Raw genomic sequence first — 16,999 nt, forward strand, 5'->3', positions numbered from 1 at the left:
ACGAGACAATAAGGGCAACACTTGAATACATGGAAGGACACTGAAAGTGTTTTCAGCCTATATTTTCCAACATTGTTATGAGCAATGGTCATACACTGAGTTGGAACAGAAGACACATATGAATTGCATTTGGTAATGCACAAGTAATCCAAAATGATAATTTAGAAACTGAAACTATTGTGTTCACACCAGATAACAATATGTCCACAGCAAACAGTCCCACCAATCTACAATAGCAGACAACACACAACAGCATGAAATTATATAAACACATCCTGGGAACTGTTTAAGAACTTAATTTGGTTACATTATATACCCACCAAAGCATTATGTCCATGTGTAAAGAGAATGTGTGTAAATGTATCTGTTATTTTGATCTGTATATTATACATATTTCTCATGGGAGAAATGCTATTCCATGAGCGATAAGGGGGGATGTTGTGACATTACATTTTTTTCTAATTGTTAAGTGACGACATCAGTGGGAATCCATGCTATGTGATATTCTTGTATAAAGACATCAGCTCCATCTTGAATACCTATTACTGAACTATGTAACCCATGAGGAAAGTCAGTTAATAAACCAGCTTGAATGCAGACTATACCAATGACTGTGATAGAGTTGAAAAATATTTCGCTGCTCTATGAATAAATCTTCTGATGCTTAATCTCAGTAAGAACCCAGTCTCAGAGGTCACGTTATCAGAGTGAATATAAAAACACTAGGGAACACACCGTCTCATCTAGTTCTATTTCAACAACTTTTCCCCATAGCTCTGTGAATGTTATCTCTTTAGATATTTACTCAATTCCCTCTTGAAAGCAATGCTCTCTCGTATTGCACTCCAGATCCTGACCACTCATGCTTTAAAAAAAAGGTTTTTCCTCATTTTGCCATTGATTCTTTTGCAAGTCATTTTAAATCTGTGTCCTCTGGTTCTAAATCCTTCCATCCACATGAACAGTTTCTCCCAATCTATTCTGTCTTGACACCTCATGATTTTGAACAACTACACCAAAATCTTCTATCAAGATTATTTTTTTCAAGAAGAACAGTCGCAGTTTCTCTAATCCATCCATACAAATGAAGTACCTCATCAAAGGAACTATACTTGTGAATATTTCCTGCATTGTCTAACGCCTTTGAACCCGCCCTAAAGTGCCCAGATCTGAATGAAATGCTCCAGTTGAAGCTAAATCAGTGTTACAATCAGATTTGGCATAACTTTCTAGTTTTTGTATACTGTGTCCCGAGATAGAAAGACCTGGATCCCATGTGACTAATTAAATGCTCTCAAAATCTGCCCTAGCATCCTCAATGATTTGTACACATACATTCCCTGTCAGAATTTACCCTTTACCTTATAATGCCTGTTCCCATTTTTCCTATCAAAATGAGTCACTGCACAATTTGCTGCATTCATATTCATTTGTCACTTGTACATCCATCCAGTAGCTTATGTCTTTTCAAAGTTGAACACAACCCTCCTTACATTTCACATTATTTCAAGATTTTGCACAATTTTCAAATTTTGTCCTGCACATCCAAGCCCATTTGTTAACAGAAAGAGGGGAAAGCAATAGTTCTAACACCACTCTCAAGGGACCCTCATTATTAATGAAAAATAAACATTTACTAAAATTCTATTTCCTGCCATTCAGTCCATTTTGCGTACAACTTCTACTATTAGACCATGAACTCTAATTTTACTCTGCAGCCAGTTATGTGGCACTTTGTCAATACATTTTGGAATTTTATTTTTTAAATTAATTTTCCTGTTTTTGTTAAACATTTCTGTTCCCTTCTCTGAGTATCATCCCTGGTAACATCCAGAACTGATGAGCAGAAAATTAAACCCTTTAGACACAGCTGGGTCAGTAGGCCCACTAAGGATTTCTGAGGAGGACTGGATCATAAGTGACCTCTGGATCACATTCCTGTCACTGCTGCTATATGGGGATTAAAAGCGAAAATATAGACCACAATACAACAAATTACTGGAATATTTATTTTAAAGGAAATTATCAAAATGTGTCTTTACAATTATATATATTTACTATTTTATTTTTTCAAAAGATACCTAAGAAAATTGCAAAAACATCATAAATGAGAAAAAAGCAAATAAAAAAGGACACTATTTTAATAATGGTAATAAAACCCACAACCTCGACCATTTGAAAGGACAAAAGCAGCACCTGCAAATTCCCCTTCAATTCACACAAAATTCTGACTTGGAAATATATTGCTGTACCTTCAATATCACTGAATCAAAATCCTAAACTTCCTTTCCAATAGCATTGTGAGTGTACCTATATTAAATAGGCTGCAGTGGTCGATTTGATGTAGTTGCAACCATTACCTTCTCAAGAGCAATAAATAATGATGCGATTGAGAAACCCACATCCTGTGAATTAATAAAAAGAAAGGCAGGAAATTTGGAACAGTGGTTGGGAAACCATTTTCGATCAAACAGAAAATAAATAATTAGGGCAAAAGCAAACTCTTCAAGATAAAAGAATTAGTAGGTAAGAGGGAGAAAGTTTAAAGGCTTAATGGCCTCTTTTCATCCAACGCCTTCCTTAACTTGCTCTTCTGCATTTTATGAAGTATTAACTGATCTCAAACATTTGTAGTCTTTGCTTTTTATTTTAGTGAATTTTTACGTCATATGGACTAGATACATTGCCCAATGCAGCACATCCTTCATTTTGCAAATCGCTTACGAGACTCTTCTGACCCATGATTTCCCTTTTCCAGCTGTACAAAACCTCCCTAAACCTTATTTATTGAACTACTGCATCAGTCCCACAGTAAGATCTTTCCCACTTTCTCTGAGGTGTCCTCATGTCTCCAGTAGAGCTGCTCGGAGTATCTGTTATATGAAAGACAGTATTTACGTACAAGTTTTTCTGCCTTTTGCTGCAAAAGTGTGAAAATCACTCAATTTTCTTCACAAATCTGCATAGTTCTCTCCTCTGAGTCCAAGGTGCAGATGTTACAATTTGCCTCATTCTTCCTAACCTGGGGAGAGGATAATTATTCCAGATTAATACTCCTGATTTCTTTCCAGTGAACCCTGAAAAAAAAACATGTTTCTGTGGAATGTGGATGAAGACATAATGAGACAGTCAGTGCATTTGGGACTGCACCTAAATGTGTCAGAGGGATAGGGAAATGATCCACCTCACACCAGACAGAATGTATTTTTTTTTGGAATATGTGCATAGACTTCCTTAAGACATGCTTATGACTGTCTTCATAGAAATCATGAAAGACAATCGAGCCAAGTTTAGCTCTGAAAGTGGGTTAGTTTTGAACGGTTTAAAATTGGACCCAATACATCTGTTCATCATATTGTGAATAATTCATATTTTTAAAAGTTGAGGTTTTCATATTTATAAAAGTTGATGTTTTCCTATATTTCATCACTATGACCTGAAAATTGAATAGCACTTTACTGGAAACAAAATATCACCAAGCCTCTAATATGTTGATGAAGATAGCACCAGCTTCTTCTATAACTTGCCATGTCACTGCCTACCAGATTACAGTAGACAAAATTACAACTGGCCTTGCATATTCAAATAATGGGCCTCTTTGTCATAATTGATCCACATGAATAATCAATTAAGTTGTCATAGACTCAGATGTACAGCCCAGAAACAGACCCTTCGGTCCAACTCATCCATGCCAACTAGATATCCCAACCCAATCTAGTCCCAACTGCCAGCACCCAGCCCATATCCCTCCAAACCTTTCCTATTCATATACCCTTCATATACCCTTTTAAATGTTACAATTGTATGAGCCTCCACCACTTCCTCTGGCAGCTCATTCTATACAGGTACCACCCTCTGCGTGAAAAAGTTGCCCCTTAGGTCTCTTCCATATCATTCCCCTCTCACCCTAAACCTATGACCTCTAGTTCTGGACTCCCCCACGCCAGGGAAGAGACTTTGTCTATTTACCCTATCCATGCCCCTCATGATTTTATAAACCTCTGTAAGGTCACCCTTCAGCCTCCGACGGGAAAACAGCCCCAGCCTGTTCAACCTCTCCCTATAGCTCAAATCCTCCAATACTGACAACATTCTTGTAAATCTTTTCTGAACCCTTTCAAGTTTCACAACATCCTCCTTAAAGGAGGCTGTAACCAACATGTGAGTGTGTCAAGCCTACTTCGTTGAATATGTAGCCATAGAGTCATAGAGATACACAGCACGGAAACAAGTCATTTGGTCCAACTTATCCATGCTGACCAGATATCCGAAATTGATCTAGTCCCATTTGCCAGCATTTAGTCCCTATCCCTCTAAAACCTTCCTATTCATATATCCATCCTTTTAAATGCCTTTTAAATGTAATAATTGTATCTTCTTCCACCACCTGTTCTGGCAGCTCATTCCATTCATTCATCACCTTCTAAGTGAAAAGGTTATCCCTCAGGTCCCTTTTAAATCTTTCCCTTCTCACTTTAAGCCTATGTTCTCCAGTTCTGAACTCTCCTGGGAAAAACACCTTGCCTATTCACCCTTTCCATGTCCCTCATGATTTTATAAACTTCTATAATGTCACCCCTCAGCCTCCGACACTTCACAGAAAAAAAGCCCCAGCCTATTTAGCATCCCCCTATAACTCAAATCGTACAATACCAGCAACATCCTTGTAAATCTTTTTTGCACCCTTTCCAGTTTAATAGCATCTTTCCTACAGCAAGGAGACCAGAACTGAATGCAATATTCCAAAACTGGCTGAACCAATGTTCTCTCGTGTACATCTGCAACATATAATGTCCCAAATCTTACACTTAATGCACTGACCAATAAAGGCAAGTGTACCAAACACCTTCTTCAATACCCTGTCTACCTGCAACTCCACTTTTAAATAACTATGCACCTACACCCCTAGGTCTCTTTATTCATCAACATTCCCTAGGGCCCTACCATTAACAGTATAAGTCTTGCCCTGCTTCACATTTTTCTAAATTAAACCCCATCTGCCATTTCTTGGCCCATCTGATCAAGGTCTTGTTGTACTCTGAGATAACTTTCTTCACTGTCCACTACACCATCAAGTTTGGTATCTTCTGCAATATTATGAACCTTACCTCCTGTATTCACATCCAAATAATTTATATAAATTATAAAAAGCAGCAGACCCAACACCAATCCTTTTGGCATGTGACTGGTCACAGGCCTTCAGTCCAAAAAACAATGCTCCACCACCACCTTCCATCTCCTACCTTCAAGTCAATTTTGCATCAATTGGCTAGCTTCCCCCAGGAATCCAAGTGATCTAAATTTGCAAACCAACCTATGATGCAGAAACTTGAAAAGTTCATATAGATGATGCCTACTGCTCTACCTTCATCGATCTTCTCTGTCACCTCTTCAAAAATCTCAAACAAGTTATTGAGAGCTGGGTAGAGAAGGTAGGCTTGTCAAACCCCATTTTCAAACTGCACAGACCGTTTTGGTCACCATTTCTCCTCCCCTCAATTACTAACATCCACACATCCCCATTATTCAACGCTGCTACACTTCCCATTCCAGGTTTTTAACACCTCTGATTGCTGCTGACAATTCCTTATCTTTCTAGATTCTGACCAGGCCACCGACCCTTCTCATCACTTCTATTCTCTATTCTGATTACTGCTATATATTCAGAGTTGGGAATGTCCCAGTGGAGTGTGTTTGATTAAAACCTTAAGACCAGGATGGAGGAAGGACTGGCAGTAGAAAAAACTGCTGGTATATTAATTTTTGGATTATGGATCAGTTGTGATCATGGAGATTGGGTCCATGGAGCAGTGGTACAGATTAATTTTATCGGTTCAAGAGGTGAACTCCACGAAGCTGGTGGTGACAAAATTGATTATTTCACCTTTAGTAGATTTCTTTGGAATTAGTTGAAAACAGTACCATGCTCAGTCCTGGCCAAGATTAACAATTATGTCTGAGTTCCATTTTAATTTTTCTAAAATTGAGTTAGCCACGTTGCTTGTGATAATGCTGGCACTTTTTACGCTGTAACCACCATGTAGATACCAGACAAAGGGACAGAGAATCAATTTGGATAAATTCCTCAAAAGATCTACATCAATTTCCAGAGAATTGATCCTTAAGGTTCCAGGATACAAATGCTACAGGAAGAATAGAAAGGGAGGCAAGAGAGGAGGGGGACTGGCATTTTGATAAGGGATAGCATTGCAGCTGTGCTGAGGGAGGATATTCCTGGAAATACATCCAGGGAAGTTATTTGGGTGGAACTGAGAAATAAGAAAGGGATAATCACCTTATTGGGATTGTATTATAGACACCCCAATAGTCAGAGGGAAATTGAGAAACAAACTTGGAAGGAGATCTCAGCTATCTGTAACAATTATAGGTAGTTATTGTGGGGAATTTTAACTTTCCAAACATCGACTGGGACTGCCATAGTGTTAAGGGTTAGGTAGAGAGGAATTTATTAAGTGTGTACAAGACAATTTTCAGATTCAGTATGTGGATGTACCTGCTAGAGAAGGTGCAAACCTTGACCTACTCTTGGGAAATAAGGCAGGGCAGGTGACTGAGGTGTCAGTGGGGGAGCACTTTGAGGCCAGCGACCATAATTCTATTCTTTTTTAAATGGCGATGGAAAAGGATAGACCAGATCTAAAAGTTGAAGTTCTAAATTGGAGAAAGGCCAATTTTGACGGTATTAGGCAAGAACTTTTGAAAGCTGATTGGAGGCAGATGTTCGCAGATAAAGGGACAGCTGGAAAATGGAAAGCCTTCAGAAATGAAATAACAAAAATCCAGAGAAAGTATATTCCTGTCAGGGTGAAAGGAAAGGCTGGTAACTATAGAGAATGCTGGATGACTAAAGAAATTGAGGGTTTGGTTAAGAAAAAGAAGGAAGTATATGTCAGATACAGACAGGATAGATTGAGTGAATCCTTAGAAGAGTATAAAGAAAGGAGGAGTATACGTAAGAGGGAAATCAGGAGGGCAAAACGGGGACATGAGGTAGATTCGGCAAATAGAATTAAGGAGAATCCAAAGGGTTTTTACAAATATATTAAGGACAAAAGGGTAACTAGGGAGAGAATAGGGCCCCTCAAAGTTCAGCAAGGCCACCTTTGTGTGGAGCCACAGAAAATGGGGGAGATACTAAATGAATATTTTGCATCAGTGTTTACTGTGGCAAAGGATATGGAAGATATAGACTGTAGCGAAATAGATGGTGACATCTTGCAAAAAGCCCAGATTACAGAGGAGGAAGTGCTGGATGTCTTGAAACGGTTAAAAGCGGATAAATCCCCAGGACCTGATCAGGTGTACCCGAGAACTCTGTGAGAAGCTAGAGAAGTGATTGCTGGGCCTCTTGCTGAGATATTTGTAACATCGATAGTCACAGGTGAGGTGTCGGAAGACTGGAGGTTGGCAAATGTGGTGCCACTGTTTAAGAAGGGTGGTAAAGACAAGCCAGGGAACTATAGACCGGTGACCCTGACCTCAGTGGTGGACAAGTTGTTGGAGGGAATCCTGAGGGACACGATGTACATGTATTTGGAAAGACAAGGAGTGATTAGGGATAGTCAACATGGTTTTGTGCGTGGGAAATCATGTCTCACAAACTTGATTGAGTTTTTTGAAGAAGAAACAAAGAAGATTGATGAGGGCAGAGCGGTGGATGAGATCTATATGGACTTCAGTAAGGCGTTCGACAAGGTTCCCCGTGGGAGACTGATTAGCAAGGTTGGATCTCATAGAATACAGGGAGAACTAGCCATTTGGATACAGAACTGGCTCAGAGGTAGAAGACAGAGGGTGGTGGTGGAGGGTTGTTTTTCAGACTGGAGGCCTGTGACCTGTGGAGTACCACAAGGATCGGTGCTGGGTCCTCTAAGTTTTGCCATTTACATAAATGATTTGGATGCAAACATAAAAGGTACACTTAGTAAGTTTGCAGATGACACCAAAATTGGAGGTGTAGTGGACAGCGAAGAGGGTTACCTCAGATTATAACAGGATCTGGACCAGATGGGCCAATGGGCTGAAAAGTGGCAGATGGAGTTTTAATTCAGATAAATACGAGGTGCTACATTTTGGGAAAGTAAATCTTAGCAGGACTTATACACTTTATGGTAAGGTCCTCGGGAGTGTTGCTGAACAAAGAGACCTTTGGAGTGCAGGTTCATAGCTTCTTGAAAGTAGAGTCATAGGTAGATAGGATAGTGAAGAAGGCGTTTGGTATGCTTTCGTTTATTGGTCGGAGTATTGAGTACAGGAGTTGGGAGGTCACGTTTCAGCTGTACAGGACATTGGTTAGGCCACTGCTGGAATATTGCATGCAATTCTGGTCTCCTTCCTATCGGAAGGATGTTGTGAAACTTGAAAGGGTTCAGAAAAGATTTACAAGGATGTTGCCAGGGTTGGAGGATCTGAGCTACAGGGAGAGGCTGAACAGGCTGCAGCTGTTTACCCTGGAGCATCGGATGCCGAGGGGTGACCTTATAGAGGTTTACAAAATTATGAGGGGAATGGATAGGATAAATAGACAAAGTCTTTTCCCTGGGGTTGGGGATTCCAGAATTAGAGGGTATAGGTTTAGGGTGAGAGGGGAAAGATATAAAAGGGACTTAAGGGGCAACGTTTTCATGCAGAGGGTGGTACGTGTATGGAATGAGCTGCCAGAGGATGTGGTGAAGGCTGGTACAATTGCAACATTTAAGAGGTATTTGGATGGGTATATGAATAGGAAGGGTTTGGAGGGATATGGGCTGGGTGCTGGCAGGTGGGACTAGATTGGATTGGGATATCTGGTCAGCATGGAAGGGTTGGACCGAAGGGTCTGTTTCCATGCTGTACATCTCTATGACTCTGTCCCAGGTCCCATTCCCCCGAAAGAAACCAATGGCATCCTTGACCAAGTTAAGTATTTTGTCCCATTCACTGTTGACTCAACAGTGCTGGAGAACCCAGTTGTAGAGCTATAAAGTACAGTACTGGTCATTTGTCATTATTCTGGGATTTTTTTTACACTGGCCCCAAAGCTGGAAGCAGTATATAAAGTAATATTTACAAGGTTCCTATCTATGTTCGAATGCTAAGGTGAAAAATGGTGGGGATGGTGGTGGGCGTGGAAAGTAATTGACACACTGTTATGTATAAAAATGTCAATTTTCTGGCTGCATACTCAATGGGAAGAGATGGTGGGTTGGGGATAGGGAGAGGTGAGGTGGAGGAAGACACTACATGAAAATGGCGGGACAGCAGAATGAGAAAAACCATTCAAATATTAGGTGGCTCAGCTGTTTTGCTTCAGCACTTGATTGAACCATTTGGGGGAAGGAGTATCAATGTTTCAGGCATAAACTCCTGATGAAGGGCTTATGCCCAAAACGTCAATTCTCCTGTTCTTCAGATACTGCCTGACCTGTTCTGCTTTTCCAGCACCACACTTTTCAGCTATGATTCCCCAGCATCTGCAGTCCTCACTTTCTTCCATTTGGAGGAAGGGTAAGAGTAGACATTTTTAAGTTAGATATGGTAAGGCATACTTTCTCTGGAAATACCAGTCTTTGAATTTAATTAAATTAACTAACAAATTATGATCTGAGATTATCAATGCTTGTTGTACTTGTATGTTAATATTACACATGATAATTCCAGAGCTATGTTACTTCAGAACTAACTTACAATCATGCTGTGGAATCATAGAGTTATGGAGCCATTCAACATTGATACAGATCCTTCAATCCAACTGTCCATGTTGACCATAATCCCAAACTAAACTAGTCCTACTACCTGTCCCTCCAAACATTTCTTATTCATGTACTTACCTTTTAAATGCTGTAACTGTACCCGCATCCACGATTTCCTCTGGAATTTCATTCCACATACAAATCACACACATTTTTTAAAAACGGCCTCTTATAAGTTTTTAAGTTCTCCCCCTGATCTCCTTAAAAATATACCCCCTGGTTTGAAATCCTCCACCATAAGGAAAAGACATTTGCCATTCATCTTATTTATATGTCTCATGATTTTATAAAGCTCTATAAGGTCACCTCTTAAACTCTGATGCTCCAGTGAAAAAGGTCCCAGCCTATCCAGCCTCTCCTCATAGCTCAAACCTTCCATTCCTGGTGACATCCTGGTAAATCTCTTCTGAACCCTCTCCAGTTTAATAGTATCTTTCCTATATCCTATATCTTTCCTATTGCCTCAGCAAAGTCCTGTACAACCTCATTATGACATCTCAACTTCTATACTCAAAGGTTTGAGCAATGCAAGGCAATTGTGCGAGATGCCTTCCTAATCACCCTTCTCACATGCAATACAAACTTCAAAAGATTATGTACCTGAACCCCTAGGTTTCTCTGTTCTTCAATTCTACCCAAGGCCCTTTTATGAATTCTGTAAGTCCTGCCCTGGCTTCTTTTACCAAAATGCAATTTTACCCATCGACCCAAGTGATCAAGATCTCTTTATAATCTTAGATAACCTTCTTCACTATACTAGCAATTTCTTGTTACCCGCGAATTTACTTACCATGCCTTCTTGAAGTCGAAGCTGTGCTTGGCGAGGAAGGAGCAGCTGGAGGACTGGAAGGTGAACTGTGCATCTAGTGGCCCAAAGGCTGGGTGGGAATAGATAGAAGTTGTAGCAGAACAAATCAATCTGCACATGGTGGGCAAATTAAACAATGTCATCTAAATAGCTAAATTGCCCAAAGACAGCAGTGTTAACTGAGCAAAAACATCACTAACTTTCCGCAGATGTTTGAAACCGATCAACAAAAGGAGATTGGACAGATGTCCAAACCCTGGGTCAAAGAGAAAGTGAGGACTGCAGATGCTGGAGATCAGAGCTGAAAATGTGTTGCTGGAAAAACACAGCAGGTCAGGCAGCATCCAAGGAGCAGGAGAATCGACGTTTCGGGCATGAGCCCTTCTTCAGGAATGAAGAAAGTGTGTCCAGCAGGCTAAGATAAAAGGTAGGGAGGAGGGACTTGGGGAGAGGCGTTGGAAATGCGATAGGTGGAAGGACATTAAGGTGAGGGTAGTAGGCTGGAGTAGGGGTGAGGGTGGAGAGGTCAGGAAGAAGATTGCAGGTTAGGAAGGTGGTGCTGAGTTCAAGGGTTGGGACTGAGACAGGATGGGGGAGGGGAAATGAGGAAACTGGAGAAATCTGAGTTCATCCCTTGTGGTTGGAGGGTTCCTAAGCGGAAGGTGAGGCGCTCTTCCTCCAGCCGTCGTGTTGCTATGGCCTGCCGATGGAGGAGTCCAAGGACCTGCATGTCCTTGGTGGAGTGGGAGGGGGAGTTGAAGTGTTGAGCCACGGGGTGGTTTGGTTGGTTGGTCCGGGTGTCCCAGAGGTGTTCTCTGAAATGTTCTGCAAGTAAGCGGCCTGTATATAGAGGAGGCCACATCGGGTGCAGCGGATGCAGTAAATGATGTGTGTGAAGATGCAGGTGAATTTATGGCGGATATAGAAGGATCTCTTGGGGCCTTAGAGGGAAGTAAGGGGGGAGGTCTGGGCACAAGTTTTGCATATCCTGCGGTTGCAGGGGAAGGTGCCGGGAGTGGAGGTTGGGTTGGGGGGGGTGTGGACCTGACGAGGGAGTCACGAAGGGAGTGGTCTTTTCGGAATGCTGATAGGGGAGGGGAGGGAAATATCTCTCTGGTGGTGGGGTCATTTGGAGGTGGCGGAAATGACGATGGATGATACGATGTATCTGGAGGTTGGTGGGGTGGTAGGTGAGGACCAGTGGGGTTCTGTCCTGGTGGTGATTGGAGGGGCGAGCACAAGGGCAGAGGAGCGAGAAGTGGAGGAGATGCAATGGAGAGCGTCGTCGATCAGGTCTGGGGGGAAATTACGGTCTTTGAAGAAGGAGGCGATCTGGGTTGTTCGGTATTGGAACTTGTCTTCCTGGGAGCAGATGCGGTGGAGGTGAAGGAATTCGGAATATGGGATGGCATTTTTACAGGGGGCAGAGTGGGAGGAGGTGTAGTCTAGGTAGCTGTGGGAGTCGGTTGGTTTATAGTAAATGTCTGTGTTGATTCGGTCGCCTGAGATAGAAATGGAGAGGTCTAGGAAGGGGAGGGAGGAGTCTGAGACAGTCCAGGTAAATTTGAGGTTGGGGTGGAAGGTGTTGGTAAAGTGGGAGTACGAGGCAGCGCCAATACAGTCATCGATGTAGTGGAGGAAAAGGTGGAGGGTGGTGCCAGTGTAGCTGCGGAAGATGAACTGTTCCACACATCATATAAAGAGGCAGGCATAGCTGGGGCCCATGTGGTTGCCCATGGCAACTCCTTTGGTTTGGAGGAAGTGGGAGGATTGGAAAGAGAAATTGTTGAGAGTGAGGACAAGTTCAGTCAGTCGAAGGAGAGTGTCAGCTGAAGGGTACTGGTTGGTGCGGCGGGAAAGGAAGAAGCGGAGGGCTTTGAGTCCTTCGTGATGGGGAATGTCCATGGTAAAGATAAGGCGTTGGGGACTGGAGAAGCGAAAATCGTGGAGGAGGTGGAGGGCGTGAGTGGTGTCCCAAACGTAGGTGGGGAGTTCTTGGACTAAGGGGGACAGGACCATGTCGAGGTATGCAGTAATGAGTTCGGTGGGGCAGGAACAAGCTGAGACAATGGGTCGGCCGGGGCAGTCAGGTTTGTGGATTTTGGGCAGGAGGTAGAAACGGGCGGTGCGGGGTTGTGGGACTATGAGGTTGGAGGCGGTGGATGGAAGATCCTCTGAGGTGATGAGGTTATGGATGGTCTGGGAGATGATGGTTTGATGGTGGGAGGTGGGGTCATGGTCAAGGGGGCAGTAGGAGGAGGTGTCCGCGAGCTGGCGTTTAGCCTCAGTGGCGTAAAGCTCGGTGCACCAAATTACCCTGCAATCGCAAGAAATGCAAAGCTTGCGCCCACACCTCCTCCCTTACTTCCCTCCAAGGCCCCAAGGGATTCTTCCATATCCACCACAAATTCACCTGCACACACATCATTTCCTGCATCCACTGCACCCAATGTGGCCTCCGCAAGACTGGGGAGACAGGCCGCCTACTTACAGAACGTTTCAGAGAATATCTCTGGGACACCCGGACCAACCAACCCAACCACCTCGTGGCTCAACACTTCAACTCCCCCTCCCACTCCAACAAGGACATGCAGGTCCTTGGACTCCTCCATCGGCAGGCCATAGCAACATGACGGCTGGAGGAAAGGCGCCTCATCTTCCGCCTGGGAACCCTCCAACCACAAGGGATGAACTTACCTTTCTCCAGTTTCCTCATTTCCCCTCCCCCCACCCTGTCTCAGTCCCAACCCTCGAACTCAGCACCACTTTCCTAACCTGCAATCTTCTTCCTGACCTCTCCGCCCCCACCCTCACTCCAGCCTATCACCCTCACCTTATCACCTTCCACCTATCGCATTTCCAACGCCCCTCCCCCAAGTCCCTCCTCCCTACCTTTTATCTTAGCATGTTTGGCACACTTTCCTCATTCCTGAAGAAGGGCTCATGCCCGAAACGTAGATTCTCCTGCTCCTTGGATGCTGCCTGACCTGCTGTGCTTTTCCAACAACACATTTTCAGCCCTGGGTCAAAGAGATTGGCTTTAAGGAGTGTCCTGAAGGAGTGAAAAACAGAGATGTGGAGAGGGTTAAGGAGGGAAATGCAGAACTTAGGACCCTAAGCAGCTGAAGGCAAAGCCATTAATACTGGACAAAATACTTGCTTGGCTTTAAAGGGATTTGAAGCAGCATGAACAGCATTGTCTGATTTTAGATTGGAGGATGCAGACTGTGGATCTGTGGTTTATATAAAGCTGGCCACCAAAGGGCATCAGTCATACAATAAGTATCTTAAATAAATTTTATGACAACCACAACATGAGTAATTTTTTCAGCTTGAAGCTGGATCTAATTTGAAATCTTTGACATGGCATCATTGATTTTTGATGCTGTTTCTGAGAGACATTAAGTTTTTGTGTTTTTTGCATAAGTTTTATTTGGTGTTAACAGTGTGAATTTAATAATAATCTATGCGGTAATTTTTGTTTTGGCATCAAAATAAGCAAATAATTTCAAAGAAATGCTTCAATTTATATAGTAGAGTGATAAGTCTCTTGAAACGTTACAAAACCCTTCACTTAAAATGAATAGCTGTGAACTGTAGCAAATGTTTTATATAAGCAAAGGTAGTAACCATTTTGATCACAGCAATCACAACATTTTACCACCAGACACATGCTAAAATTAAATTTCTCCTCTAATTGTGTAAAGCAATGTGTTAGACATGAGCCTTAATTTCTGGAACGGAGTTGAAATTCAGTTCAGACCTCTGGATTTCATTATTTCCATGAATTCCCATTGTTGAAAGACTTTCACCTGAAATTACTTCTGGATGTCTTGATTCTGTTTCTCGTGAGAATAAGCCTTCATATCAAAAGATATACAAAATTTGTGAACACACAGATAGGTCACAGAATGACTGGTGGTGGTAATGGTAAAAAGTCTCAAATGTGCAGTGTGCAGTGTTGTTCTGATGAAGAGTTTATGCTTGAAACGTTGATTCTCCTGCTCCACGATGCAGCCTGACTTGCTGTGCTTTTCCAGCACCACACTCTTGACTCTGATCTCCAGCATCTGCAGTCCTCACTTTCTCTTTTCCAGTGTTGTTCTGAGGCCCATTTCTAGAGCAAAGTAGAAAAATCTAAATTCTTTATTTAATTAATTGCATTATGGACATCAAACAGTTTCTTTATTCAGTTGCAAGTGTTTAACTCATGTTGGGAATATGATTTTTCAATGTTCAACATTCTGAAAAACATTAATCAAGAACTATCTATTGTTTTCTGTGCCTGAACCAACTTATTCTGCATGGATCTTCTTTGCATTTGTTTCTTTAATTTTTCTTCAACATTCTTTTCATTCCTGAAATAACTGATTTTTGTTGGGGTACCATCCTACATGTGGCAACTGCATGTAAAGAGTGGAAGCGTGTGTCCGGAAATTCGGGATTTTGGGACAGGGAGGAAAAAGTGAGACATAACACATGCCAAATTAGATCCCAATTCTCCACCAGTGTTTGTATTAATAGAACCACAAGCAATGTCCTGCATCCCCACACTTCAGAAGCTCACCAGGGAGCCTGGACTTCACGTGTGAGACCAGACAGCCAGTATCACTGGATTACTAAATCACGGTGGGTTTCAGAACCTCTTCCTATTTTCATTTGTTGATAACCTACATACTTATCCATCAGGACAGCGATCAGCAGCCGGAGCCTTGATATTTTTAAGGAAAAAATTGTTTCATATCTTTTCTGCTCGAGCCTGGTTCAGTGTATACGAGCTGCAATTTCAATAACCATTCTTCTCCTGGTCAACAAATCCATAGGAGAAAGTGAGGACTGCAGATGCTGGAGATCAGAGCTGAAAATGTGTTGCTGGAAAAGCGCAGCAGGTCAGGCAGCATCCATTCCTGAAGAAGGGCTCATGCCCGCAACGTCAACTCTCCTGCTCCTTGGATGCTGCCTGACCTGCTGTGCTTTTCCAGCAACACATTTTCAATAAATCCAAAGTCAACTCTGTTCTTTCCAAAGCCCATAAGGACTCTTATTAGCAGGAGTTACTGGAAAATAATTTAGAATGGGCATCTTGAACAAATTCCTAACATTCTAACAGATATAGACCAAACCAGGACAGAAATTGCTGGAAAAACTCAGCAGATCTGCCAGTATCTGAAAAATGGTCACTGGACCCAAAATATCAACGCTGATTTCTCTCAATAGATGCTGCCAGATCTATTGAGTTTTTCCAGAAACTTATGGTTTTTTTTGTTTCTGATTCCCAGCAACTGCATTCCATTTATTTTTGTTTAGCACAAGCTTGGGATCTTCTGGTCTTTGAGGTTGAGTACCATGTAGGATGTTAGTTCAGAATGGAATCAAAAGTTCCCATGATGTTCTCTGTTATAAAATGACCCGCTGAGACTCACTGTGCAAACGAATGGATGGTGAATCACTGCTTTAGGGAGGTACAGGAGCGTGGCCCATTTTCCAGTCCCTGTGGTATGCTATCCCAACTGGAAATAGCACCTTCAGAAATACTAGGGGAAAACATACCTGTTCCACATAGGAGAGATAATTTCTTTATAAAGATTATGTAAGTATTTTTCCATGTCAGTTTTCTACCATACAAACATTCTAAAGATGGCGTTGGTTCATTTACATATGTAATTTAAAATGTACCTCTTTTAACTCAGCATTATGTCACCCAATATCCTCATCTTCTGTCTGGTTTTGCCTCTGTAAAACAACTTGGTTTTTGTTTTGCATTGAATATTCTAAGTTGTTGATTAAGTACGAAACAAATGCAGATCATTCTTTCTTAGCATGCTTCAGGATGCCATCTTAGAATGCAAAATTCCAAGTAACCGGAAACATGGTAAAGTATAATGACCAGTGTAACACGTGCAAGACATGAATTTCATTCCATCTTCCCACCAGAGTATTTTACTCAATGTTCGAAACAGAAAATGGTAGAGGTACTGGGCAGATCCAGCAACATCTGCAGGTATAGCTAAATGACTGAGACCCGGGTTCAATTCCCGACTCAGGCGACTGACTGTGTGGAGTTTGCACGTTCTCCCCGTGTCTGCGTGGGTTTCCTCCGGGTGCTCTGGTTTCCTCCCACAGTCCAAAGATGTGCGGGTCAGGTGAATTGGCCATGATAAATTGCCCGTAGTGTTAGGTAAGGGGTAAATGTAGGGGTATGGGTGGGTTGCGCTTCGGCGGGTCGGTGTGGACTTGTTGGGCCAAAGGGCCTGTTTCCACACTGTAAGTAATCTAATCTAATCTAATGTCATGGCACTATTTTAAATAAGAGCACAGAATGCTCCTGGCCTCATAGCCAATTATCCCTCAACCAGAACCACTTAAAACAGACTAGTGGCATATTCAGTTCATTGATGTTTGTGGGATCCTGCTTTGTATAAATTTCCTACATCGCGAG

This window comes from Hemiscyllium ocellatum, chromosome 11 (genome assembly GCF_020745735.1).
Source record: "Hemiscyllium ocellatum isolate sHemOce1 chromosome 11, sHemOce1.pat.X.cur, whole genome shotgun sequence".
NCBI classification, from domain to species: Eukaryota; Metazoa; Chordata; class Chondrichthyes; order Orectolobiformes; family Hemiscylliidae; genus Hemiscyllium; species Hemiscyllium ocellatum.